Here is a 26,921-nt window from a genome sequence, read left to right on the forward strand (position 1 = left end):
TTCACTGTCTTCAGAGTGTACTGTGGCTTGAATGCAGTTTGGGGGTCGTCTGATGAACTGTCTGTGGCCCTTGGACCCAAAAAGTTTACTTTCATAAGTCCGCAAAATGTTTCACAATTTCTCTTTAGGCCAGTTGATGTGTTCTTTGGCAAATTGTGCCCGCTTCAGGATTTTTTTTTTTTTTTTTTTTTTTTTTTTTAAACAGTAGGATTTTGTGGAGACTTCTTGCTAAGAGATTAGCTTCACACAGGCGCCTTCTAACTGTCACAGTACTCACAGGTAACTTGAGACTGTCTTTGATTATCCTGGAGCTGATTATTGGCTGAGACTTTGTCATTCTGGCTATCCTTCGATCCATTAGAATGGTAGTCTTCCATTTTCTTCCACGTGTCTCTGGTTTTGCTTTCCATTTTAAAGCATTGAAGATCATTTTAGCTGAACAGCCTATCATTGTCTGCACTTCTTTATAACTTTTACCCTCTCCAATCAACGAAGTACGCTGTTCTTCTGAACAATGTCTCGAACTTTCAAGGAGAAATGCATGTACAACATGTGCTGGCTTCACCCTTAAATAAAGGCCACCTGATTCACACCTGTTTCTTCACAGAGTGATTGACCTCACTAATTGAACGCCACACTGCTATTATTTTGAACACACCCCCTTTCAATTAACTATTCAAATACACAGACTCAATAACATGCAGATCATGATTGCTGAGTCTGTTGGTTTCTTAGAATCTACTGCACCAACTGGTAAATTGTTTGACATGTGGTAATATAATTTATACCAAAAACAGTGATTAATCTGGTTAGTCACATAGGACTGCAAATTAATCTACAAATTTTACAAGTTCAAACATCATAATCCACATTAAAAAGGATATATAAAAAAAGTTAGCAAACAAATAAAAGTCAAAGGATACAAACCTGTCAAGCGTTAAACATTCCAGTCATGAGCAGGGCCAGTACACATCAGTCCCTGTATCTCTATCTGCAAAAGATAAAAGAAGCATATATCAAGCAGAGGACAGGATTGGAGCTTGGGTCAAACATGCAGCACCAGGCGGTGACACCCATGTAGACAAAGGCACTAACAGTTACATAGCAAATGATTATTTCCTCTACAGGTAAATTATTGTACATGGACATTTTTACACGAGCAACAGATAAAGATTCTGCCACTCATGCCGACCACTTCTGTAAAACTAGCCTGACCTTCAATGTAGATTTTCTATAGAATGCCAGTTTGGGGAGAATGAATCGCCTGACAGGAGCTCTTTGGGTAAAAGAGGCACATTTATTACTACCAGTGTATCACAATTATGGTATATAGTGAGCCATATTCCCCTCTATACCACACAGCTGTTAAGCAACATAGTTAATGACACAAGTCTAAAGTTTCCCAGAGATAAAGGGATTGTCCCATGATTAAAAGATTGCATTTTAAAATTATAAAATATTTCATTTTGCGTTGTTGTATACTTATTATCATATACATAGATAATGATTACACCAAGTCATTTTGCCATTACACAATTGTTCTGGTGCCCCTGGCTGTTTTTGCATGTCTTTAAAGATGAGCTGGCACCAGGTCACAGTGGACAGTTTTTGCTCATATTTCATTTCTGCTCATTCCACGAGTATTACGTTTTTCTGTTTTTAAACCGGCCATATGGTTGCAGAGATTTGGGCCTTTTTATTTAGTGATTATTTTCATGGTCTTTACTAAGGAGGCGTTACTCCTAGGATTCTCTGGATTCCTCCCCTTCTTTCCAGGGCTATAACGCTTTTATATTTCCGCCAATATAGATGTACTAGATGGTGGCCTGATTCAAACGCATCGGGTTTTCTAGAATATGTATGCGGTACCCCGGGTGCAATCAGCACAGAGGTTTTTAAATTTGGCACCAATATCGCTGATTGGTCGCGGCCGCGACCAATCATCGAACCGTGTTAGTGAGGGACAGAGAGCCTGTTTAAATTTGGCGCCAATCAGCGAATTGTATTAGTGAGGACCGGGGAGCGGCTCTGCGGGAGATGACCGGCTGCTCGCAGCAGAAGTATCCCGACCGGCGGCGCCGCTCCCCAGTCCTCCCTTCACACTTGCCGTCGGGAGATCAGCGGCCCAAGCCGCTGATCTCCCGACGGTAGCCACATGGGGGTCAGCGGCGCCGCAGGTCGGGGTACTTATGCTGCTAGCAGCCGGGAGATGAGCAGCTAGCGCCGCTCATCTCCTGGCTGCATCGCCGCTGACCTCTGTGCAGAGCGATGTTTAAACTTGGCGCCAATCAGCGAACCGAATTACTGAGGACCGGGCAGCGGCGCCGTCCCTCCCTTCACACTTGCCGTTGGGAGATCAGCGGCCCAAGCCGCTGATCTCCCGACGGTAGCCGCATGGGGGTCAGTGGCGCCGCAGGTCGGGGTACTTATGCTGCTAGCAGCCGGGAGATGAGCAGCTAGCACCGCTCATCTCCCGGCTGCATCGCCGCTGACCTCCGTCCGGCAGATGAGCCGCTAACGGCCGCCATCTTTTTCTGAAATCCCGCGTCGCTGATTGGCCGCGGCCGAACCAATCAGCGACGCAGGATTTCCTGGACGGACAGAGACAGACGGGATAAGACGATTATATATATTAGATTAGGGCTTGTTTTTTGCGGGACGAGTTGTACTTTTGAATGACACCACTGATTTTACCACATAATCTACAGGAAAACGGGGAAAAACTCCATCAGCTGTCATGTGTGGGGAAAGATGTGGGCTCAGCGTCGGAGCCCGCATCAAAGTCAGGGACACAGCACATGATGTAAATATATGTCATATGTCGTGAAGGGGTTACATCTGTACAAGTTCATTTGGGCAGAAGCACACTGGACATATGTGTTCACCAGTACTGGATACATTAGGTGGAGCATTTCTGGCCACTGTGCCAACCAAAAAGAATTGGTGGCTGAGGGGTTAGCACTGTTGCTTTCAGTACTGTGGAGTCGGAGTCCATTTTGGTTGAGTCGGTATAAAGCAGACCGACTCAGAAAATATATAATAAATTGGATACAGTAGTACAATGCAGTATGTGCTGTAAATGTTTTCATAAGAATTTGGGAAAGTTATGAAATATCCTATAAAGGTCTGATCTGTTCCTGATCTAAGGATCTCGGCTTTTAGTTGAGATGAATCTGTGCTGCACTTTATGTACACGCTCAGTAGTGAGGCAGGGCTGTGGAGTCAGAGACAGGGAAATTGAAGAGCTGAAGTCGGTGGTTTGGCTTACCGACTCCACAGCCCTGGTTGCTTTGCAATACTGACGTCCTGGGATCACATCCCACCAAGGACAACATCTGTTAGGAGTTTGTATGTTCTCCTCATGCTTGCCTGGTACAAAGATATATTTTTTCTGTATCATCGCAGAATGATCGGTTTCCTCTGGGTACTCAGGTTTCCTCCCACACTAAATAGGGAATCTTGATTGTGATCCCCAATGGGGACAGCGATGATTAGGTATGTAACAGAGCTATGGAATTAAAGGGAACCCATCAGCTGATACATTCTGTCCAATCTATGGCCAGCATGCATCAGCCACTGGCTGTAGTATCCCAGCCAGGAATGTTTCTCTATGAAATGGTGCAGCATTTCAGACACAAACAGTTTTAATAGCTGTCAGGGACAGAGGTTCGTGGGTAACTAGTTGTACAGGTGGGTTCACGGCGGCTTCTCTCCCCACGCAGACAAGCCTTTGCCTATACGTATGTATAAAGTAAGCATAATAAATATTCACAATTTTTTTTTTCGCCCCCCATCATGGGACAGCAACAAACGTTATTCATACAGAAAATTGTCAGCTATGATAAATATGGAATATATGCTGAACACAATGCAAATACACCAATTACTGGATTATAAATAGTGAAGGTCTCTACCGACACAAACTTCCTGCTTGATGTGCCACTTATCCTTTGATTTGGCTTGGTTGTCAAATGTTAACAATGTGATTAAGAAAAGTCCAAGTACACTAAATATATACGTCACTTCCTAATTTGATACCTAAAGGGGTTTTTCCAATTTTGGAAAAACCCTTTTCCCCAGCTGCAATTTAAAATGAAAAAACTGTGCCTTACTCATCCTTTCCAGGTCTAAGGCTGAATCTCTGCTTTTGTTCCTGGGATCTGCTATTGTATGCAGCGCTGTTTTCATAGCGACAGCACTGCACGCAATAAATGGACACAGCAGTTCTGCCAGAGTTAATGGCATGAGCCACATAGCTCAATGATTGGCTGCAGTCCTGTTGACATGACTTCATCGCTGCAGACCGTAACAGACACCCGCAGCAGAGGTAGAGACTCCGCTCGGGACCCGGGGAGGATGTGTAAAGCACGGTTTGTTTTATTTTAAAACCAACTGCAGCTGATGGACACGGGGTTTTCCAAGTCCGGAAAACCCCTTTAAATGGGAATCTGACAGCGAATACATGCCGCCCGACCCCAGAGAAGCATGTATTAGACACTGGCTGCATGATTTCGGCCATGTGTGTTTAACTCCGAAGGAAAAGAAAATGCATCATTTAAAAGCAGCCATGAACTGAGCCACATTGGAAACTAGTTGGACAGGTGGGTCCCTGGTGGCTTTTCCCCACCCGCTCCCCTTGAATGATAGGTCTCTCACTATGCATGCATGCAAGGCTGTGGGAGGGGAGAAACCACCGGTGACCAACCTGTCCGACTAGTCTCCCATGCGGCTTGGACCGTAGTGGTTAAAAAACTAGGTTTTTCTCTGCTACGCTGCAACGTTTCACAGCATATGTAGCTGAAATCACATGCTACCTGTGCACCACCAGCAGGTTACCTTTAATTGCATAGTCTTGGACTTTCGTAACACGTCCTTAATCTTTGTGATCAAATGAAATCTCAAACAAAATTGTCGAAGTGTATAAAAAAATTCACATAAAGCAAGCACCCTACAGGTATTCTGTGGCAGGGTACTTCTCACGCAACCTCTCCCTTTTGGTCGCTAGAAGGGTCATTTACTTTCTTAAAGAGTCACCAGTCATAGGGCTGTTAAAGTACGTTTGCCCCCATTTGAACTGTATTACCTCATATTAGGCAAGTAGCACCTCTACATCATCCTTTTACCTCCCAGATTTCATAACACTGTGACACAACCAGTCATTCCATTGTATATGCGGGTGGAGCTGTGAAAGCCGTTCATATGTAAAGTGTGAGTCACAACAAGATATCACATCCCCACTTCTAGTCACGGCACGCCAGAAGGAAATGGTCTACAGTTGGGAAGGGCATCTTACAGATGTGAACTGCATTTGGCAAAGTGAGGGCCCCATTTACACTGCCCAATTGTAGCCATTAAACCGATCGGCATGCAATTATTGGACTGTTCAGACAGACCGACAACATTTCCTTGTGCACAGAACAATCTTTACCACACTTTTCAATAACTTTATAGCTGCTGTTGGAAACTCCATACACGCAATCACAAACCATGCGGTGGTCACTAGTCATTGCAGAGTTAAAAATCCTTTTTGGAATCATACATGTACCAGGCAAATAGACAAAATGTGAATTGTGGCTCATATAGAGTGTGAGGCTGCAGAGTTCATGGCAGGAGGTCCATGGCTGGTATGTACTCGGATAGTTACACATGGATGTGTGAAACCAGCCTTACTGTGACATTACACCAAATTATCTAAAGGATTTTAGTTGAAGACCAAGTATGTGCACAATGGTTGGCATTGTTACAATGATTCAGCAGATCACACGAATAGCTATTGGATGCTGAAGAAAAAATGTTATGCATGTAAGGCTGGCCATACACATTAGATGGTGGTCGACCGAACAATGTTATGGCCGACAGCTATCTTAGTAGACTAGCACTCACAGGAGCACTCGTTTGGCCGCGCGCCTCCTTGTTCCCCATCTAAAAGGAGAAGAGTGCAATTGGCCAAAATCGGACATGCCTGATGTACACCTCTTCAGACCAGGCAGCCGACACTCCCATACACGTCAATATCAGCCGACATTAATCTAATGTGTGTGGGGCCTTTAACCATTAAATAATGAGTTTTGTTAAATATTAGTTCAACTGGGAGAGGCACAGGTTTCTTCCTCAACAATGTCATTTCTCCATAAGGAAATTATGGAATCTATAGTGCGTTCACTAGGCTCCACCAAAATTTCTAACTTTGCTTGTCCTTAAAAGATCCAAGATTAGAAAAACAGATCTTTCAGAAACCGCACCACGCCTGTAAATGCAGCTCAGTTCCTCTGAAGTAACCAGCCACAATACCATGTACAACCGGTGGACAGGTAGGTACTGGTGCTTGGATGAAAGCAACCACGCTTTTCTAACCATTTATAACCCCTTTGAACTAATTTGTAATATCACATGAAACAATCGCAGTTAGGGCTCCTTAGCACTATCGCATTTTTGGTCCAAGTCGTGTCTGTGAAAAAAATATTTTTTTTTTTTAGTTACCAAATCAGCGGGGAAAAAAAAAATATTATAGATCCACAAAAAAAAAAAAAAAACTTGATTGCACACAGTTGACAAGTGAGAAAAATGATCCCGCTTTTCTGGATGAAGCTCTGAAATATTTTTTAGATGCTCGGATGAACCTGCCCTTATAGCGGACTTTGTATGTAGCAGAAATATCCTACACGTCCCACTATATCTTGCGACATACAATTTTACATTCATGATTCACATACCTCCCAATTCCTTTTTTGTCCATTTGTTAACAAGCCATTTCAATATCTAAGGAGACTTGGCAGTGCAGGAAGTTTCGAGGTCTGCTCAGAACGATTTGTCTGCATAGTTTTCCAGCTACTAAGCTTTGTTCTAGAAGTGATTAATTTCCTTTTAAAGAACTGCATGCATTTTATTAACACTTGCAAGACTAGACATGCAAATAAAATAAAATGGGTCAAGACTGAGAATCCAAGCATAAAACACATTATTTAGTCCGGACGATGTTCCCTTAGGAGGGATACCCTAGGTTTTGTGGGTCAGGTCACAAAAGGTAGCATTCACAAAACAATGAAAGTGCATTGTCACCTATGAGAATAAATGGGATGCTTGTTCTGCCTACGATACCATAGGACTATAATACTTCCATTCTCCTATTATACACACACACACACCACACCACCTATTTACAAATTAATAGGGTGCAATGCTTTTGGCTATACCAATGTACAGCACAAATAGTTTTAAGAGGGGTTCTACAGAAAAACACTTAATGCGTCTCCACACACCCTGAGTAACCTTGTAATTTACATTCCATCAAAATTACTTTCCATCGTGGAGATTCTGATTCCCGTCACGATACCCAATCAGCTCGCTTGTGTTTCTGCCTCAGATGACGTGTCGTTCAATGACACAAGATCTGTGCCTGCTTAGGTTACTCCCTGAATGAGCATGTTGTCTTTCCTGATGTCACGTGGTGGGGGATCAGAATAAGTTATTACCAGCGAAACCCTTTAATTAAGGTTTGTAATATAATATAAAATAAATCTCACTTAAAAAGGAGCACCAAACAAGATCCGGCCAGTCAGAAGCTGCGCTCAAAGATGGCGCCGCAGAAGTGTATTGAGTGAGGCTAGAAACAGTCTAGTCGGAATGAAGCCGGGAGTGTGCAAATCACATGCTTGCGGTCACATGACAGTCATTCCCGATGCCGGAGAATCCTCACAGTATGTAGGTTGTGCAATGTGAGGATTCACAAGTCTGCAGTCACAGAGTGACCCCTTTAATGCCCTGCATTATTTTGATCCTATTTTATCTCATCACAATTAAAATTCTGAAATAAAATAAACTATTTGTGAGAAGATGTAAGACAATCTCCAAGAGCAGGAGTCTCCCCTCTGCCCTGTCTGCAGTACAATAAAAAAATACTGTTAAATACTGCAAATCTCCATTAAATGTGTTGTAGCCGCTGTTGAGTACTGCACATCAGCTAAGATTCCCTTTAATATGAGCTGTCATGTAGTATCCAGCAGTGGCCGCTACAATGGTAGCTGAAGTCAAAGCTTATAAAAGCTGATCGTGGGAGAGTCAGGTGTTGGATCCCCCCAGTCAGATAATGATGCCCTATCCTATGTATAGGTCATCAATATCTTGACAACCCCTCTAAGCCTCGACCCTCAGTATGTCAACTGAAAGCATTGCAGATTGTCAACCAGTAGAAAAAGAGCATACTGTAAGTAGGAAGGCTCATTCCCAATAATTGTGCAGTGTACACAGGCTGCTGATCATCCAACAAATGAGCAAAATGCTCATTCATTCATAACATGAATGAGTAAACAGGACCTCTGCTGCCAAAAACAATGGCAGACTAAGTGCACTGAACAATCTATTATCGACTGTTCTGTGTGTATCTGAAGCCAAGTCTGTCTAAGCAGGCTACTACAACGGCCAAACATGTAGATCGGTGGTCATTAAAGGCCACTGGTGGGCTGGAAAGTTGTGAGGCTGGTTGGCTGGGGAGAGGGGATGCAAATATGTGAGATATGTTCTCCTGTTACCCTACCAAATAACACAACATTTTTTATTTTTTTGGGTGGGTAATTAGAACATATGCTATGGGGCCCCATGATTTTTATGTACGCCCCTGCATACACATCAGCCTTCGGCACATCATCTAGATTTAGCACCTGGACATCATGTGAGATGATGAATCAAAGACAGACATTCTCTTTAGGAGGTTGGCCCTCAAAAAAAAAAAAAAAAAATTATATATCACAACCCAAATCTGTTGGGTAAGGGTACTTTCACATGGTGTTTTTGCACCCGTTCAGTGGCCCTGTCAGGACTTATGTCTGAACCCCCCACAAAACAGGATTCGGACGTATGCTCCGATGGGGCTGCAGACTATAACGGTGCCGACAGAGTGAACATGCGCTCTGATATGCATCATTTTCGGGTGCGTACACCTACTGGAGGCGGACATCTACTACATCTGAGTGTCCACCTCCGGTAGGCGTACACGCCCCAAAAATGATGCATGGCACAATTATAACCTATAGTCCCCTCGGACCATACATCCGAATCCAGTTTTGCGGAGGGAGCAGGGGGGGGGGGGGGGGGGATTCGGATGTAAGCACCGACTGGGCCACTGAATGGGTGCCAAAACGCAATGTGAAAGCACCCCAAGACGACAAGGCACAGGCCAGTTGACCTAGTCTGGTGAAGACTCCCAAAGTAGAAGAGTTACATTTGAAAGCAGTGTGTAGACATCAGCTGTGGGGGCAGCGGGGTCAGAGGAAGTCTGGCCACTCCCAAGGCTCATTGTTTGCACAGACCTGAAGTGAAAAACAAGTAACTGTGTAGGGCTGTAATGTAACAGTTTCATTAGAAAACAGTGTGTCACAGGATAATGAGGAGTGCAGTCATTCCTTCACACCTTCATTTCAGCAGCACTCTCGGATCTGCTCTGAGGACTCCCAACCTGCATACCATCTGCTCTTCTCAAAACAAAGTCTGACAACTCACCTGACTTTTTGGCATTGAATGGAGGATTGTTCCCTCACTCTGTCCTTCGTATCCCTTCACTAATTTTATATTAGCCCACTCTGTTACCACATGGTCCACAAAATGGTATGTAGTAATAGTTAGCGTAGCACATAGTAAGTGTGTGAGCTTCCCCACCAGTCAGATTTTCTAACAAAGAACGCAAATCAATCAATTGGCTGTTCAGGATATCTTAGGGCTTATGTCGGACGAGTGCCATAATTTGGCTTTCATGGATAGCACTCGTACCCAGGATATTCTATGGGGCTGCGCCCATGTCCGATTTTTTTTCTTTTAGGGAAGAAAAAAAAATAAAATTAAATCAGAGACATGTCCGATTTTTATCTGAGTGCCAGATCAAAAGTGCCATTGCAAGTTCATAATTCTGTGAAAAATATTGGACCGCTCTAGGATGACATTCGCGTGCAGTCAGATTTTCACAAACTCACAGAATGGAGAATTTTTTCCTCCAACTCAGAAAAACTGATGTCACTCTGATCAAACTCTGATCAGAATAATTGGACTGTTTCTCTTGGATGGAGAGAACACTGTTGTGTGCACCTACCCTTATAGATAGAGCTGGCAACCAAATATTGCAATTCCAGCAAGATCATCTAAATCTGTAATTAGATATCTATGGTTTACACCAGGGCTCGACAAACCCAGGCGCCTAGTCGCCAGTGGCGCCTAGAAAATGTTGGCTGGCGCCTAGAGTCTGAACAACTTTGTCGACCCCTGGTTTACACTACTTTTCAAATTAATTCCTGGTGATCAGTCTGGCTCCTAGATTTGCTGGTTGGTTCCTTTGTCTGCTATGGCTTTGAGGGTGAAGGCAATGGGAAGGGTGGGCAGCAGCGGCTGCATTTTCAAAGTGCTCATTTATATAAAAAAAAAAAAAAGCAAAAAAAAACAACAACTGGATTTTGTGGGTTAACAGTGTTTTCTGTGCAAACAGCAAATTGAGGCATCAGTTTTTGGCCTTACACTAAAATAAAGGTCACCACAAGCCTTGTCCTCAGGGACTTCATTCAAGTCATATAGGGCAGTGATAGGGCATGGACAGTGATAAGGCATTGACTTTAGAGTTTATTCACACATACATTTTTCTCATGCATCTGCTGTCCAGATTCACCTCTTGACTGAATACAATTAAACAAAATGAACTGACATTAAAGGGATTGCAATCTTAAGTTTGTCACTTAGGCTACAGACTATCTTGCAGACTCAGAGTAGTCAGTTATCGAGTGAAGGATCGCACAACACTTGCAGGCTTGTGCTCACTCTGAAGGTAGCCAGTTTGCTGAATCCAACCAGCATCAGTTCCCCTGCATGTCTCCCTCGAAAGGTAAATAATTGACAATCTTCAGGAGCACAAAGCAGGAAGCCAGGGGGCAACGAACAGTGATCTCTTTAAGAAAAGATGAGCACAGCCCTTTAAACATAACTTTCTGCAAAACTTGGAAGGTTCCCTTAAAACACCACATTCCCATGCAACACCTCCATCCATGGAAAACAAGTCTGTTAGGCCTCAGTCATCCATTTTTCACCTACGTATTGTAAGTGCGTTTTTCCCGGAGAGTAGGCTTGCTAATTATAGTCAATAGTGCTGTTCATGTCTCCGTGTGTTTTAGCAGACCGTGTCTCTGCAAAATAAGAGTCACGACAACATGTCAGTTTTTGAACTAAGTCAGGGATAAAAATTACCCATGTAATTCTAAGGGTCAGTTAAAACGGAAAGCACATGGATGGCATCCATATACCGTCTGAGATTAATATTTAATGGACAGGAGAAGCTTTGCAGTTTTGTTTGCGGTTTTTTCAAACGTGAAAATAAATAAATAAATATATATATATATTTTATTAATATAAATCATTGATGGTAAAAACTAAAACACTGACCAGACAGTGGTGAAAATGTGATCAACAACGCTTCTTTTTGTAAAGCATGAGAAAAATCACAGACGTCTGAATAAGGCCTCAATGTGCATAGTTGTACCATGGAGGGGCAGATTCCCGGTCTATCGCCAGAACTAACATTATATCATCCCAAATAAAGGTTGTTCAAAAGGGGGTCTCAGGCTTGATAAGGTGCAACCAGATGCTGTACAAGGGCACAGAAACCCCGTAGAATTGAGAACAAAAAAAACCCATGAGTTTTAGACACAAAAAGGTACAGTATGGCCCCTTTGACAACTAGAGATAACAGATCTCTTTTTTAGAGCACAAAAACTGCACGGAGCCATAATATGCTTGTGTGCATTATGCCTTAGAAGGCACAAAACTTGTAGCCGGCAGGACCACTGGGCACCGCACAATGAAGATGGACTCTGAAGGAAAGTGTCACCTGTAAGTAGAAGTCATTGCGCCAGCCCCAAAATAGCTGGTTTAATTGTGGGGCACAGGCGCAGCTGTTCAGTGCATACCATTAACAGAAGACCACCATGGAGGCCAATGTAGTGCATAAGACACCATTTATGGGGACATAACAGTGAGAGTATCTGATCTGTCTGGCACCAGGAAGTAGGACCAGGTGGTGAACATCGTTCCATCATTCTATCATTATCTGCACAATCCTTTAGGTTTATGGTATGGCCATATTCAGACACATTATCAAGAGGTGTACTTGGACCCAGAAAAACATCTTCATATATGACAGTGTTAACAGCTAATCTTTAACGGACAGAAGGCCGGAGGGGGAGGGGAAGGACATGGAGGCAGTGACTCAGCAGACAATAGGATGTGCTGTAAAGTGTGCAAACCTTTCAGTGACATATCTGTGGCCACATAATCAACAATGCAGCAACGCCAAGAAGTGTATTCTCCTAAAGTTAGAGGTCCATTTCCTCGCTTTTAGACCGACACGCAAAATGATTGAAATTTACTGCCCTGGCGAAGGAGGGCTACAAACTTAATTCTGCGCTCAAAGTCTGCAACCAAATCAAGACATTTCCTTTTTCTCAGACCAAAATAGAACAGTTTATCTAAATGAAAACAAAGTGAATATTCAGACGGAGCCAGACAAAGTCCAGACCTCTGTGTTTTGAAGGTTTGGTTTAGGATCTTCATTTCATATATTTCTACAAGGAGAAGAAAAAAAACAAACAAAAAAAAAAACAAACCTGGTTCTTTTCTTTCTATTATACAATTTCGGTAAGACAGCAAATTAGAGCTTAATATGGTTTGGTGCCCATCTGGATAATAATCAATGCTTGTAAAGAGTAAGAGTTACCGTAGCACTATGGGCATCTGGGACTACAGGGAGCGGACTTACATAATTAGTGGTTTAATTGCTGTTAACACCTGATGAAGGTGTAAAGAATATCAGCGCTTATGCTTTACTAGCAAATTACAGAGAGGAAAGGCCATGCAGCAAACAGCTGACCCATTCATCATATAAGGTGGAGCCAGATGAGCCAAGGTAAGTGTTTTATGTCCGGGCAGCAACATTACATTAATTGTTCTCAAAACATTTGGATGTTCAACTAACAGTTTGCTCAAAATTTGGATTTAATACCACCCAAGTGACCAGGACTGTGGAGTTGATGTCCATTTTGGTGAAGTCGGTATAAAATGGACGGACTCGGAGGTCCTATATATTAAATTGAGTACAGGATTAGAATACAGTATGCGCTGTAATTATTTTCAGAAGAATTTGGGAATGTTATGAAATGTGCTATAAATGTCTGTCCTATTCCTGATCTGAGGATCTCGGCTTTTAGTTGAGATGAATCTGTGCTACACTTTATGTACACGCTCAGTAGTGAGGCAGGACTATGGAGTCGGAGTCGTGGAGTTGGAGACAGGGAAATTGAGGAGTTGGACATTTGGCTTACAGACTCCACTGCCCTGCAAGTGACTGTCATTTTTCGGATTTGCAAAAATGTTAAACCATTATATGGATCAATGTGTGAACCAGTACAGTCCATCCATTATAGTGAGCATAGAAAAATAAGGGTAGACATATTGGAACTAGGAGTTCGTTATGTAGCTATACTGCATGAGAGCAAACCCATCTTTCTTTGGCTTCGCTCACACTACCTTCACGGGAAACACTCATTTATTTTTTATTTTTTTTGCAGGATTACTAGTATTGAAAAAGCATTGTGAGCCATTTAAAAAAAAAAAAAAAAAAGGGATAGCTGACTACACCAGCCTACCAATTGTTACACCTACGAGCACAGGTTTGATTTTGAAGTCTACTGAGCAGATTCAGTATTGCTTTTGTGCCTTTTTCCCACCCTCAAGTAAGAATGCGTGAAAGGCCAGGTTCACATGGGTGTATTTCACAGTCCATACACGTACAGCAACCCCGAACGTACAAGCTCAGCACACGAGGCTATAAGTTTTGGTCGGGAGGCCTGCAGTCAGAGCATGCATTGCGGCCTGTATATTGGTGGTGAACCCAGCCTAATAATGACTTTTATTTGTGCCTTATTCAAATATGTGATTTTCAAATTATGGACATTATTTTGGTCATGGAGATGTTTTGGCCCAATTTATCACTTCGTATAACAAGAATTGCTTATAGCTCAAGGAACCATCACATGCTTAACATAAAAAATAATCCCTTAAACCAAAAATAAAAACGAAACTGGGGTTAACCCCCCTACATAAGATAAAGTGGCTCTGTGCAGATATGGACGTGCCCTCTGTCGAAGGGTGGATCCCCCCCAAAAAAAGTCCCCAAGGACTGTTTATCCCTAGGTAGACCTAAACTATTGTCTACCTTGCCACGGAGGTTGGCACCCCCACTGAGGCGGTCTATAGGCAATAGAAATTACATCATAGAGAAAAGTACCTTTCCATTTGCCTTATCATTTATGCCTACCATTATCCATCCTTGACTGTTTTATTACATCTATTAGAGTGACTTAGGGCTGCCCAGGGACAGTAGTTGAGGGGCAGAGGCGCCAACCTCAATGATAAGGTAGGTAATAGTTTGTCCACTTAGGGACAAGCAGCCCCTTGGGGACGTTTTTTTTGGGGGGATCCACCCTTTGACAGGGCCCAATTTATTACTTGAAGATTTTCAAAATGTAGCAACATTTTGGCTGAATTGTACTGCAGTACCCTAGTGGCGTAAAAAATAAATTCTTTTTATATGAAGACTAACCTAAGACTTTAATGCTCATTGGAAGGGTTGTGTGACATTTTACTCCAAAAAAGACGCACAAAAAAAAAAGCAAGAGCCAAAAATAATAACCATCTTTGAATTTGTGGCAATTCATCAAATGTTGTGCAATCAATGTAATACACCATTGCAAACATACAGAAAAACAAAAAAATGACAAACCCCCCCACAAATTATGAATTGCAGCTCACGTGCACATCGGTGTAGACGTACTCCCAAATTATGTGTAATGTAAGCAGGTTCTTCATTCTACTCTTGATCTGATAAATACTAAACATTACATTAACCTTTTATTTATAGGTTTCCGGAGAGGCAGGGGGGATATTGCCAAAGGTTAGAGTTCATTGTTAGGGAAGTTTTACTAGAATAAAATCAATGCTAACCGATATAACTGACAATATGATCGGAAAAGGCAATATAAAAAGGCATCATTGAATGATTTTTTTAGATTGGCAGTTATTAAATGCTTAAAACTATTGTATTTTACTCTGTTGAATATTAAAAAAAATTACAGAAGATCAATCCATATCTGAGAGAGTATAAAGTATACATAGCAAACACTGTAGGAGCATACTATTAAAAAGGTAAAGAAAGTTCTCAACTTTCCAAATTCAGCTTCTTTCATCAATAATGAATCAGTCAAGTCACCTATTTTTAGAGGAGTGTAAGAAGAGTCCCCGGCGGAGGTGAGCAGGTAGCACCGACCCAACACATCCAGCGAGACGGTTTAGTAAACAGGGCTCCAATACCATGAAGAGTGATGTGGCAGCACAACGAGACGGTAACAGCAAACAGACGCTAGCAGAACTGAGAAAAGCAAACAGAGGAAAGCCCATGTGCATATGCAGACTCCACATTTCATAGCATCAGGTGTCAACTCTACACCTTACCGCCAGAAGGAATCTTTTTGCCATCCATCATTGGAAACTATAGTGTCCCAAGTAGGTCTCAAATATTTTAGTTATTCAGATAGACCATTGCCAACATTTGTTATGTATTCCTTTGCACTACATGGAGGTCGTAATAAAGCGCCATCTTCGCAGGTGAACAACTATTGGTCAGCTGGAAAATAAATATTTCTGAAAAAAATCCACGATACCCTCAATACCTATGACAGACACAGTTCGGTGGTGGCAGTTCGTGGCACTTTAACTGAATTAACTAAATATTAATACACCCTTTACATGTGAAGATTCAGGATTTCAGCGGGCTCAAATATATAGATATATATATATTTTTAAATATAAAAAAATTTGATGATGACTAAAGTAAAACTATATTGTGTCAATGTGTATCACAAGTGTGTAAGAAGCTTGAAGGGGTTGGCCACTTTATTATATTAAATGTTGTGGACATGATTTTGTGCCACTTATTAATATACAAGTATTACATATTCTCCTCGTTTATTAATCACCGCTCACTTCATATTACATCACATGATACATTAGAACTTGGGTGCCTGTGATGATGGCGAGTGGGCTTATACAATTAGAGTTGGCTGTGTGCCCACTATGCGTTTTTGATGCGGAATTTCTGCAGCGTAAATGCTTGGTAATCTGTGCCCCATGAACCCCAATGAAAATCTGCATGTTCTGTGCCCATGCTGCGGAATTTTCCGCAGCGGATTTTCCTTGCGGAAAGATCCGCAGCATGTCCATTATTTGTGCGTTTCTGCATGCTGATTTGAGGTCACAATGCATTTGAAAAACGCAAGTCAAATCCGCATGTAAAAACGCTGCCAAAACGTGTGTAAAATCCGCAAGCGTTTTTTACTGCAAAGAACATGCAGAAACGCTGCAGAATTTTTCTGCTTCGTGGGCACATAGCCTAAAGGAGTTGTCCAGTCGAAAACTACAAGTCTACAGTCACTCATGTGACCGCAGACTTGTGAACCCTCACACCGTGCGCGCTGCGTGCTGTGAGGATTCTCCAGTGTCAGTAATGGGAATGGCGGTCACGTGACAAAGTATGCGACATGCATACTCCTGGCTACAATAAGACTAGATGGGCTTGTCTCAATGCAAGTTGGACTGTGACCGAGAATATGCAGATCACATACTTGGCTCACATGACAGATGTTCCTGTCGCTACCACAGGCAAATATGACATCACTTGCGGTGGCGATGAAGGTTTCTGCTCGCTTGCTCTTTACTTGCACTGTGCAATGACAGTGCGCTCTGTTGCCGACATGTCACTTCTGCTCTGAGCAAGCGAAAGAGGGCATTTTCACAGTGACAGGAATCTACTGAGTAACCCCCCCCCCCCACAACAGAAATGTCCCCAATCTAATGTATTAGATGCGGTAAATTCTAATTGTTCAATGAAAACATGCAGGTTTACCTGCATGATTAGAATGCAGCATTTTCGAAGCAGAGAAAATACGCCGCTTCCAAAACGCTGCTATAGCCTGATCGTGGGCACATAGCTTTTAAAGTGTGATACATATAGATCAGGAGAGCCCAAAGTCAGTCATTACATGTCTCACGCATGTACCACCCTCTTTCATTGAAAATAAGTTCTGGAGGCAGATTCTCGGGAGATCTATTTCCAGCCCATAGTTCTTAACAGCTACTTTACATATTAAGAAAACTGGAATTAGAAATCGGATTGCAGATATCATTTTACTCAACTTCTTATGACCTACATGCCCATATGATCCCGACATATGCCCTTTAATTGTTGTATTGTGCAGTTTAAAAGAAATAAAAAAGGGTCTCCTGCTGGGTCTGCAGAAAGTGCCCAAAACAATACCAAATGTGTTTTGCTGAATATAAAAGTCAAGCTCGTTTCATTTATACCAGGTATGTGAAAGGTCATGTTCAGATCTGTCAGTGAGACAGTAGATCTAGATAGAAAGTGAAAAATGCTCCAGAACTTGGATAAAATCATCCAATTTATTCCAATATTAAGTTAAAACTCCATAGAGTTAACTTAAAAAGGGGTTAGCCAGGACTTACTATTTTTGTGTAAAGGGCTAAGAACTAACAGGCAGGTAGTTGCTAACTACCTGCCTGTTCTGAACAGGGACAATCCCTCCTGGCTTAGCTGGTGGTTCCCCTGCTTCACATCACCTAATCTTTTCTGGTCTGCTCAGACAACGGGGCAACACAGCAAAAGTCTTGATGATTGACAGCTGGCTCACTGTAGTATGACAGCTGGCCCAGCACTGCAGCATGACATTGGCAGAAATTCCCTGTCAACACAGCAGAGCCAAAAAAAAGATGTGGCTCTGTCAACGTGACGTCAGTGGAGGCTGCAGAATCACCGCCAGGAATGGTCAGTGACTGCTCTGAGCCGGCAGAGATCAGCACTGGGCAGAACAGGCAGATCGTTAGCAACTACCTGAATGTTAGTTCTTAGCCCTATTGCTGTTTCAGAACACAGGAGCTCTCAGCCAAGGGTTCCTGTATATGGGGATATTGGGCGAGAAAGCCATCAGCTGAACGATTGCTGTCAGCCAAACTATCTATTGTGTATTGGGGAGGGGGGTGTTTGGTGTGACAAGGAGTATGGCAGGAAGCAATCCAAAGGCAGAGTTGGAAGGCAGTTCACTATGAAGAGGCTGTCAGTAGGGGGAACGGTACACAGGTATTTACAATGGACAAAACTTTAAAAAAAAAAAAAAAAACCCACACAATAAAAAGGTAAGATTAAGGAGGCAAATTTCTTTGTGCTACAGAAATGATATGTTGTTATACTAGATAAGGTGAAAGTGATTTTTTAGGATTAGTGGCAAGTTGTTGCCTGCATCTTATCAGTTATAAAAAAAAAAAATTATTTCAGTTCCATAGCAGAACAAAAGAGGTACATCAGTCTGCAAAAGGCAAGAAACACAGTCACTAAAGTTACATAGACCACCGGACTTTTCATGCAGCAAACAAATTTTTTTTTATTGAAAAGTTCAATTCATGACCTTTTGTCAGACTTCTATTTTTGCTCCAGGTGAACTGGCAGCATTTAAGTTACCTCCAGTGCATCCTTCCAGCCACCTCTCCTTCTTTTAAGTTGTGTACAATTAAGCTGCATTTACATTACCTATTGGGAAGGAGACTTCCAATATACGCTCATCACCAGATAATTGTGCAATGTAAACAGGCTGCCGATCACCCAACATACAAGCACAATACTCATTCGTTAGGTGAAATGATCTTCTGGTTTGCTTATAAGATCCTCACTCTCGGCAGCACGTCCAGTTTACACAATGACAGCCTATGCGCACACAATAATTACTGATCGCAGCGAGGCTGTGTGCCCACGATGCCGATTTAATGCGTTTATACTGCAGCGGAAACGCAAAATTGCTTGTTAAGATGTCTGCCATGTTTCCCAACGATAATCCGAATGTGCTGTGCACATGCTGCGGAAAAATCCGCAACACGACCCTTTATTGTGCGATTTCGCGGCTAAATCGCTGCATTGCATTGAACCGAATAATACCCACATGTATACTCTCCTCCAACCCGGATACCATGGTACCTGCAAGTTAAAAAAAAAATTAAAAGTAAAATTAAAGTAAAAAATAAATATTCATATGTACCTCTCAGATGGCCCCTGGTCTGCTCCCAGCGCGCGTCCTCTATCCTTGGCGGCCTGTGGTGTTTTGCCAGGACCTGCGGTGACGTCATTTAGTCAGCTGATGGTCACGCGACCGCTGACGTCAGCGGTCAGGTGATGGTCGCGTGAGCATCAGCTGACTAAATGTCACCGCAGGTCCTGGCAGAACACCACAGGCCGCCAAGGAGAGAGGACGCCGTCGGGAGCCGTCGGAGAGGTCCGTATGAATATTTTTTTTTAGCATAGGTGCAGTATTTTAAGCAGAAATCTCGGTCACACAATATAAATCCATGCAACTGGCATGGATTTATATTGTGTGACCAACTTGTCAAGCCCTTTTCCAAGTGATACTCAAAATCGCTTGGAAAAGCGCTTGAAAAAAAAGCATGCCTAAAAGCATGTAAAATCCGCGTGAGTTTATTTTTTTTCTACCAGTGAGAGGAAAAAAATGCTCATGACATTTCTGCTTAAAATCTGTATTGTGGGCACATACCCTGAGAGTATTAAAAGGGGTTGTCCACTACTATTTAAAATATGCCAAAGCGTTTTTATGATAAAAAGCAGCTTCTTTATAATTACCTCCCTCTGCCTTTTCTGCCTGTGAGTGGCGCTATCACTGGCCTCTCACAGGCATCACGTGACCCCCAGCTACAGCCGGCTCTGACATCCGCTGACGTCACGACAAGTCCAGGCTGCAGCCAGGGGTCTCCTCCTCCGCGTTCCACGGTGGCTGCTGGGTTGTGTGTGGGGTTATCCCCGCATGTCATATCCAGCATCCACCGCGCGCTCTCCCTCTCTCCATTCATTGGGAAAGCGCGTGGTGGATGCTGGGTGTGACGCGGTGGGGTAACCTCGCCCACAACCCAGCAGCCAACGCGGGGACCCTAGTCACGACTCAATAGATGGGACGTCAGCGGGGAGAGGTCACGTGCTGCCTGTGAGCGGCCAGTGATAGCGCCGCTCACAGGCAGAAAAGGCAGAGGGAGGTAATTATAAAAGAAGCTGCTTTTCATCATAAAAATGCTTTGGCATATTTTAAATAGTAGTGGACAACCCCTATAAGTGCAGTCTACCGGTGTAAACCTTCTATAAAACGACCGCCGATCAGCAGACAAATAGCTGATCAGCGTTCGCTTAGTGCCGCAAGTGTGGACATTTTGTTTTAATTACGTGCTAGAGCAAGATTACCGAGTTGATTTGTTACACATATTTTGTCATTAATTAATGGAATCAGTGAAATGATTAATTAAGTCTGGTTATTAAAATTATTACCAATAATAAAAAGTGTCACAGATATTTCTAGGACAAAGTTTTGTGCTATTTGGGTCTTGTAAGATTTTTATATAATTGAACTGCATGTGTGAGGCCTACAATACTGTGAGCAGATTGGTCAGTCCTGCAGAGATTTTCGTACCCATCTAATGTGTATAAGCCTATATTCACAGGGAAATATAGGACTTTCTTGGAATGGATCACTACTCATTCGTATAGAAAACATACTGATGTTCATATGAGTTTAAGAATTTACTTCCCTGAACTAAAAAAAAAAAAAAAAAAAGAAGGACATGTCACTTCTTTGAAGGGGATTCTGATTAAATCTGCTCCTATTTAGACACTGTCAAATCATAGGACTGAAGAGGAAGGAAAAAGAAAAACCTTTCAAGATCTCTCCAGGAAAATAAAAAACTCCTTAAAAACAAAAAAAAAAACACAAATAAAAAAAATAAATACACCCCCCTCCCCCCACAAAAAAAAGCAGTGCATCCGCATAAAATACATGAAATAAAATGAATGTCTCAAAAGACAAAAGGTCTCAAGAAGTGGCCCCAATTCTGGAAGGGTACCTTTTAAAAAAAATAATTGACCATGATGAATTTTAACATATGATCCTACTACTAAAAAGTTGTATGTCACCTAAACACAAAAATTATTGTTACAATACTTGCATGGCTTCAGGAGTTTAATTTAACAAATCTAAAGCCATCAGTTCTTTAAACGTTCATCCAGATTTCTAACCACTGCAAACATATTTGTCATTTTAGTCAATGGAAACACACAGTACAATTCCTTATTAAAGCATAATAAAATACCCCTAACGATCAAAAGTCCATGCTTTCAATCCTAGACAGATGTACAGCGGTCATAAAACACTGCCTCATTATCCTATATAAAACCCTAATTTTTTTTCTATTGTTTTATAGAAAAATCTCACACCTTTTGTTGGGAATCACTACTCCTAAAATGATGGCCTCTGTGATAAAGTATTTCTGTTGTAATGACCAACATGTGGTGTACACAGAAGTCCAAGGTGGACACATTAGTAATCTATCCAGTGAGCAAGTCACACTAAGCGAGATTGCTAGCGAGATCGCTGCTGAGTCACAAGTTTTGTGACGCAACAGCGACCTCGCTACTTTTGACACTTAGCAGCGACCAGGCCCCTGCTGAGATCGCTGGTCGTGTCGGAATGGTCTGGACATTTCTTTGATCGTTGCGGCCCCGCTGGGTAGCATGCATCGGTGTGTTTGACACCTTACCAACAACCTTGTTGACGACTCAGACACAGAAACACATAGGCGTGCATCGTTATACAGATCGTTACGGGTCGCCGCATCGTTGCTGCGTCGTTGAGAAGATCTGACTGTTTGACATCTCACCAGCGACCACATAGCGATGCAGCAACGATCTCTGACAGGTCGTATCGCTGTCGGGATCGCTGTAGCGTCGCTTAGTGTGACGGGGCCTTAAGAGGAGCAAGGTGTGCTAAAGAATAGTAGTAATACCCATTATCCATGGCCCAATAAACTTATAGTATATACCAACTTATCATTTTCAGTACTGCTCTTCCATATCTCGTGACCATGATCAGCTAACACCAATGCATATGCCATAGTAGATAAAATAAAAATGCTATGAAAGCACATTTTTTTGTTTTCACTTTTCTGATTGGCAAGCATGTTTAGAGCCAGACTCTCATTGTCCTAATATTGATGGACTATCCTTAAGAAGTGTGCATTCAAACATAAAATTGGTTAATAAGATTCTATCTATCAATCTCTCTACAGAACTTATTTTTTAAAAGAAACCCATTACTTAGAACAAATATGTACTGAAACTTACCAGATTACTTTCAGTTAGCAGAGCAATCTGTGTTGGAACATGCAACACTCCTTTAAATATTCTGAATAATTACTTGTGCACAGGTCGACAGTAGAAATACTTCAACAAAACATGTCAAAACAAGACATTCTCTGATGGTTTCGAACTTAACTCATTAAAAACTGGAAACCGGATTGTGTAATGCACCCAAGAATGCAGAAGAGAATATTAATAATTATACACATGTTCTAACCATACCCGACAACCATAAGACAAAAAAAAAAAAGAAATATTTCAGCCTGGTTGGTTCTACTTTGATTACAATAGGAAGATGATTAATTAGATTCCGTGGACTGCAGACTTAAGGGAACCGGTCACTAGATTCTTGATGCCCGAACCACAGGTAGCACGAATCAGATCGATCCTGGTAGGACAACTGCACCCAGAGAAAGCATAGTTTAAAAAGCCACCCAAGGAGTAGAGGGAGAAGCCTAAATAGTTCCTTACTTCCCCCGTCCGGCTTCTACCTGTACTGCTGCAGTTGATTGACAGGTCTCTACTGTGTGTACATAGAGAGAAACCTGTAAATTCCCTGGGGTGGAGCAGAGAGAAGCAGGACAGGAAGACGCACGGAACTAGTCAAGTCAATCTCTGTAGCCCTCGCATGTCACAGAAAACATACCTTGCTGTACTTGCGTGACCTAGCTCAAACTAATGCTGCCTGTGGTTTAGGTAGCATGAATCTAGTGATAATAAAACTCAGATATGCTCACCCACTACAATTCTAGCACCATCTTTCAACCGGAGCAGCAATGTCATGACTATAGCGGACATGTCTTTTGTACACAACCACTGGGCTCAGCGGTGATGCTCAGCTATTGTGCAAGAATTACTTGTGCTACAGTCAAAACATCTGCTCTGTAGCCTATGCAAGGGCAGTAGCAGCAGAGAGGCAGTGCACGTCCTACGTTGGGCGAGTATAGAAAAGTTTATGTTTATGCCTGCAAGCCCAAGGAATATAAAAATTATAACAAAAAAACAAACACACACCCCATCTTCCACACCCCTTCCTTATATCTTCTCTTGTGGTGGCGGTATAGGGCGATTTAACACTTCCAAATAGGCAGAGACCTGTCAATTCAGAATAGTGAGCGGAGAGAAGTCACTGGGGATCCACCTGCCTGACTAATCTCCATCATGGTTGCTCAGTCCCGGCAGCTATTAAAAATATGCTTGACTCTGAAACGCTGCGACATTTCAGAGAAAAACATAACTGGCTGAGATCGTATAGCCAGTGCCTGATACATGCGCCCATGGGTCGGACAACTTGTGTCAGCTGTCAGGTATACTTTAAATCTCTGCTCTTTTTGGGCTTTTCTGGTCCAGTGGGCGGTCCTAACAGTGACTGACAGGTATCTCTGTATGCACACTTACAAAGAAAGCGGTCAGTCAGCGATCAGTCCAGTGACCGGCCCTAAAAGCCCAGAAAGAGCAGAGGATTTGATGAAAAAAAAACCAAACAACCAACTAAAACACTGGATATTTTCCCACAAACCTATATACCAATTTACCCAGCTCCCCTGCTCTATATTGTGATGCAAGCAGAGTCATCTGATTTTTCATGGTGATATGTTTAAAATATAAATAAGTTTGTGTAAAATATATATATATTTTATAATGGTGAGCAGCACTTTATATGACTGTACAATATCTTCAGAAATAAATGGAAATGTACAAAAGTTATATCCTCAGAAATTTTTAATTGGTGGTCCAAAATACAATAAAACATTGAAATTGCAACATGGAAGTTGAGAAACCAAGAAGAAACAGTATAAACAGCATGAGCAACAATAAACACAATCCTAATTAATACTTGGTTGCACACCCTTTGGCATTGATGACAGCCTCCAAACGTTTCTTGTAGCCATCTATAAGCTTCTTGCACTTCTCAGCTGTAATTTTCTCCCACTCTTCCATTGCAGTTTGTTGAAGCTCTTGATTGTTTACAGGGTTTTTTTTTTCCAAATGGCAGATTTCAGCTCACCTCAAAGATTTTCATTTGGACTGAGGACAGGACTCATTGCTGGCCATTTTAAAACAGTCCATTTTTTCCTTTTTCAACCATTCCTGTGTACTTTTGGATGTGTGCTTTGGATCATAGTCTTGCTGGTGGACCGATGATTTTCGACTTAAACCAAGTTTTCTTACACTGGGTGGGACATTTTGCTCTAAAATCTTTTGATAATTCTCTAATTTCATGATTCCTGTGATACTGTCAGTACCAGACGCAGCAAAGCAACCCCATCGCATTTTGGATTCTTCACTATGCCTAACTGTTGGTAAGGTGTTCTTTTCCTTAGAAGCTTCATTGCGCTGTCTATAAACAAACTGTTTAAAATTTGCCAAAAACCTCTATTTTTGTTTCATCTGTCCACAGAACATTTTCCGAGAAGGCTTGTGGTTGGCCAAGGTACTCTTTGGCAAAGATCAGTCGTTCCTTTTTATGTCTTTTCTTCAGCAATGGTTTCTTCCTTGGCCTTCGCCCACAAAGCTCTGCTTGGTTTAGTGTGCGGCATATGGTACTTGTTGAAACCATGACATCAGACTGTTCCAGGTTGGCTTTCAGGTCTTTGGATGTTTGACGTGGTGTTTGTTTTGTTTTTTGTCTTACACCATTTGCACCAACCTTCAAAGACATCTCTTGTCAATGTTCCCCCTTTCCCTCACGTCCATGGAGGTTCTTGACAAACTTCTTAATAACATTGCACAACGTTAAAACTGGGATACCAAGTTCTTTGGAGATGGCCTTATACCCTTTGGAAGTCTTGTGTTTGCTAATAATAGCAGTTCTGATGTCCTCAGCCAGCTCCTTTGTCTTCACCATTGTGACAAAGGAACAGTGCCTACCATGTGGCTTTTTAAAACACTGAAGTCATCATTCATTGGCTAAGTCATGTCACATGGTCACCGACAAGTAATCACAGGTGAATCTCTTTTGGGATTTACCACAGGCGAGTCAAAATGTGTTTCCATACTAAATTAATGTAAAGGGTGCCAATACCAGTGACACAGCAAGCTTTAGGTTTTTCTATTTGTCACTCCCATTGTTTTTTGTTTTACATTATTGTTTATCATTTGCTCTTTTGTATTTAACACAAGTGCTCTATACAAAAAACGGTTTCACTTGATTCATTTTTTAGGAGATATTCCACAGTATGTACTTAAACTTCATAGGTGCCAATAACGATGAGCAGGACTGTGATAGACGTATATACAGTACAGACCAAAAGTTTGGACACACCTTCTCATTTAAAGAAATTTCTCTATTTTCATGTCTATGAAAATTGTACATTCACACTGAAGGCATCAAAACTATGAATTAACAAATGTGGAATTATATACTTAACAAAAAAGTGTGAAACAACTGAAAATATGTCTTATATTCTAGGTTCTTCAAAGTAGCCACCTTTTGCTTTGATGACTGCTAGGTGACTAGAGAAAAAAATAAATAAATATTTTGGTACAGAATTTCTTAAGAGTGCATCCAATACGCGGTCATACTTTATCACTTCAGAAAAGAAGGCTCACCATTTGGCTTCTGGTGTGCTAATTTGGTGGAATAGTCTCTTGGTCCCATATTTGCAAAGCCCCTCAGAAGTGATCCAATAGTGGAAACTACCCCTCCCTCCAAGAAGTCATGTAGGCGTATACAAAGCATTTTAAAACCCAAAAGTGTATTAACGTTAATATTTTTGCAGACATGCTGTATAAGTAATACCTTAAACTTTATTCCGCAGGTTGGTATGATTTAAACAGGTACTTCCGGGGAGATTAAAAAAAAAAAAAAAAGTGTATTGTCCCTGCCCTCATACACTATAAAGATGAGATAACCAGTGCACTTTAATTATTTTTATAAACCTTGTAATTACGTATGACAGGAGCTACTCCTCACTGCTCCCCCCTCCGCGAGGGACATTACGTCACACATCAGTGTGCAACTCCCCCCTGTGAGTAACAGCCAGCCAAGAAAAGGGGGCTTGGCCACACCCCTGTTTTCTGCAGAGATACAGCTATTATCAGGAGACTAGCTGATAACAGCATGGAGCTGCACACTGCTGTAATGTCCCAGATGGAGGTGTGTGCAGTGCAGTGAAACACTAAATTACTTACTGGTAAAGTGTTTTTCCTGAACCCATGACAGCACCTACAACGAGAGAGGGGATCCGCCCTTCCAGGACAGGAAACCTACAGAATAAAAGTGCGGCGCCTCTCCACTACCTCAGTTGTTTACAGAGCATGAGAGGACACTACTTAATAGTTATATATCCCATGATTTTTGCTTCTACACACCACGTGAATCAAACACCATGAAGGAAAAGAAGTGATCAACTTCTACCAGTGATGGGAGGGAATATAAGGGTGCTGTCATGGGTTCAGGAAAAACACATTACCGGTAAGTAATTTAGTGTTATCCTATCACCTATGACAGCACCTACAACGAGAGATTTACAGAGAAAAAATTCTAAAGTTAGGGTGGGACCACAGCCTGTAGAACAGTTTTCCTAAAGGAAAGGACAGCAGAAGATCCCAGAACAAGCCTATAGTGTCTATAGAAGGTGCAAGG

At 42.0% G+C, this 26,921-nt stretch overlaps 1 protein-coding gene across 3 annotated transcripts in view; it reads right to left on the reverse strand.

Moving 5' to 3' along the window:
• The window catches only part of LUZP1 (leucine zipper protein 1), a 95,712-nt gene that overhangs the window by 48,933 nt on the left and 19,858 nt on the right, over nucleotides 1-26,921 (reverse strand). For 2 of the 3 annotated variants that reach the window (XM_073665756.1, XM_073665755.1), the window contains exon 2: nucleotides 928-991. The gene's annotated coding sequence lies outside the window, so the exon portion shown is untranslated. Of the gene's footprint in view, nucleotides 1-927; nucleotides 992-22,318; nucleotides 22,342-26,921 lie in introns of those variants that run through there. The other variant, XM_073665757.1, reaches the window with a different exon arrangement.

The sequence above is a fragment of the Phyllobates terribilis genome, unplaced genomic scaffold (genome assembly GCF_046119375.1).
Source record: "Phyllobates terribilis strain yellow unplaced genomic scaffold, ASM4611937v1 Scaffold_2__4_contigs__length_985480577, whole genome shotgun sequence".
NCBI lineage: Eukaryota > Metazoa > Chordata > Amphibia > Anura > Dendrobatidae > Phyllobates > Phyllobates terribilis.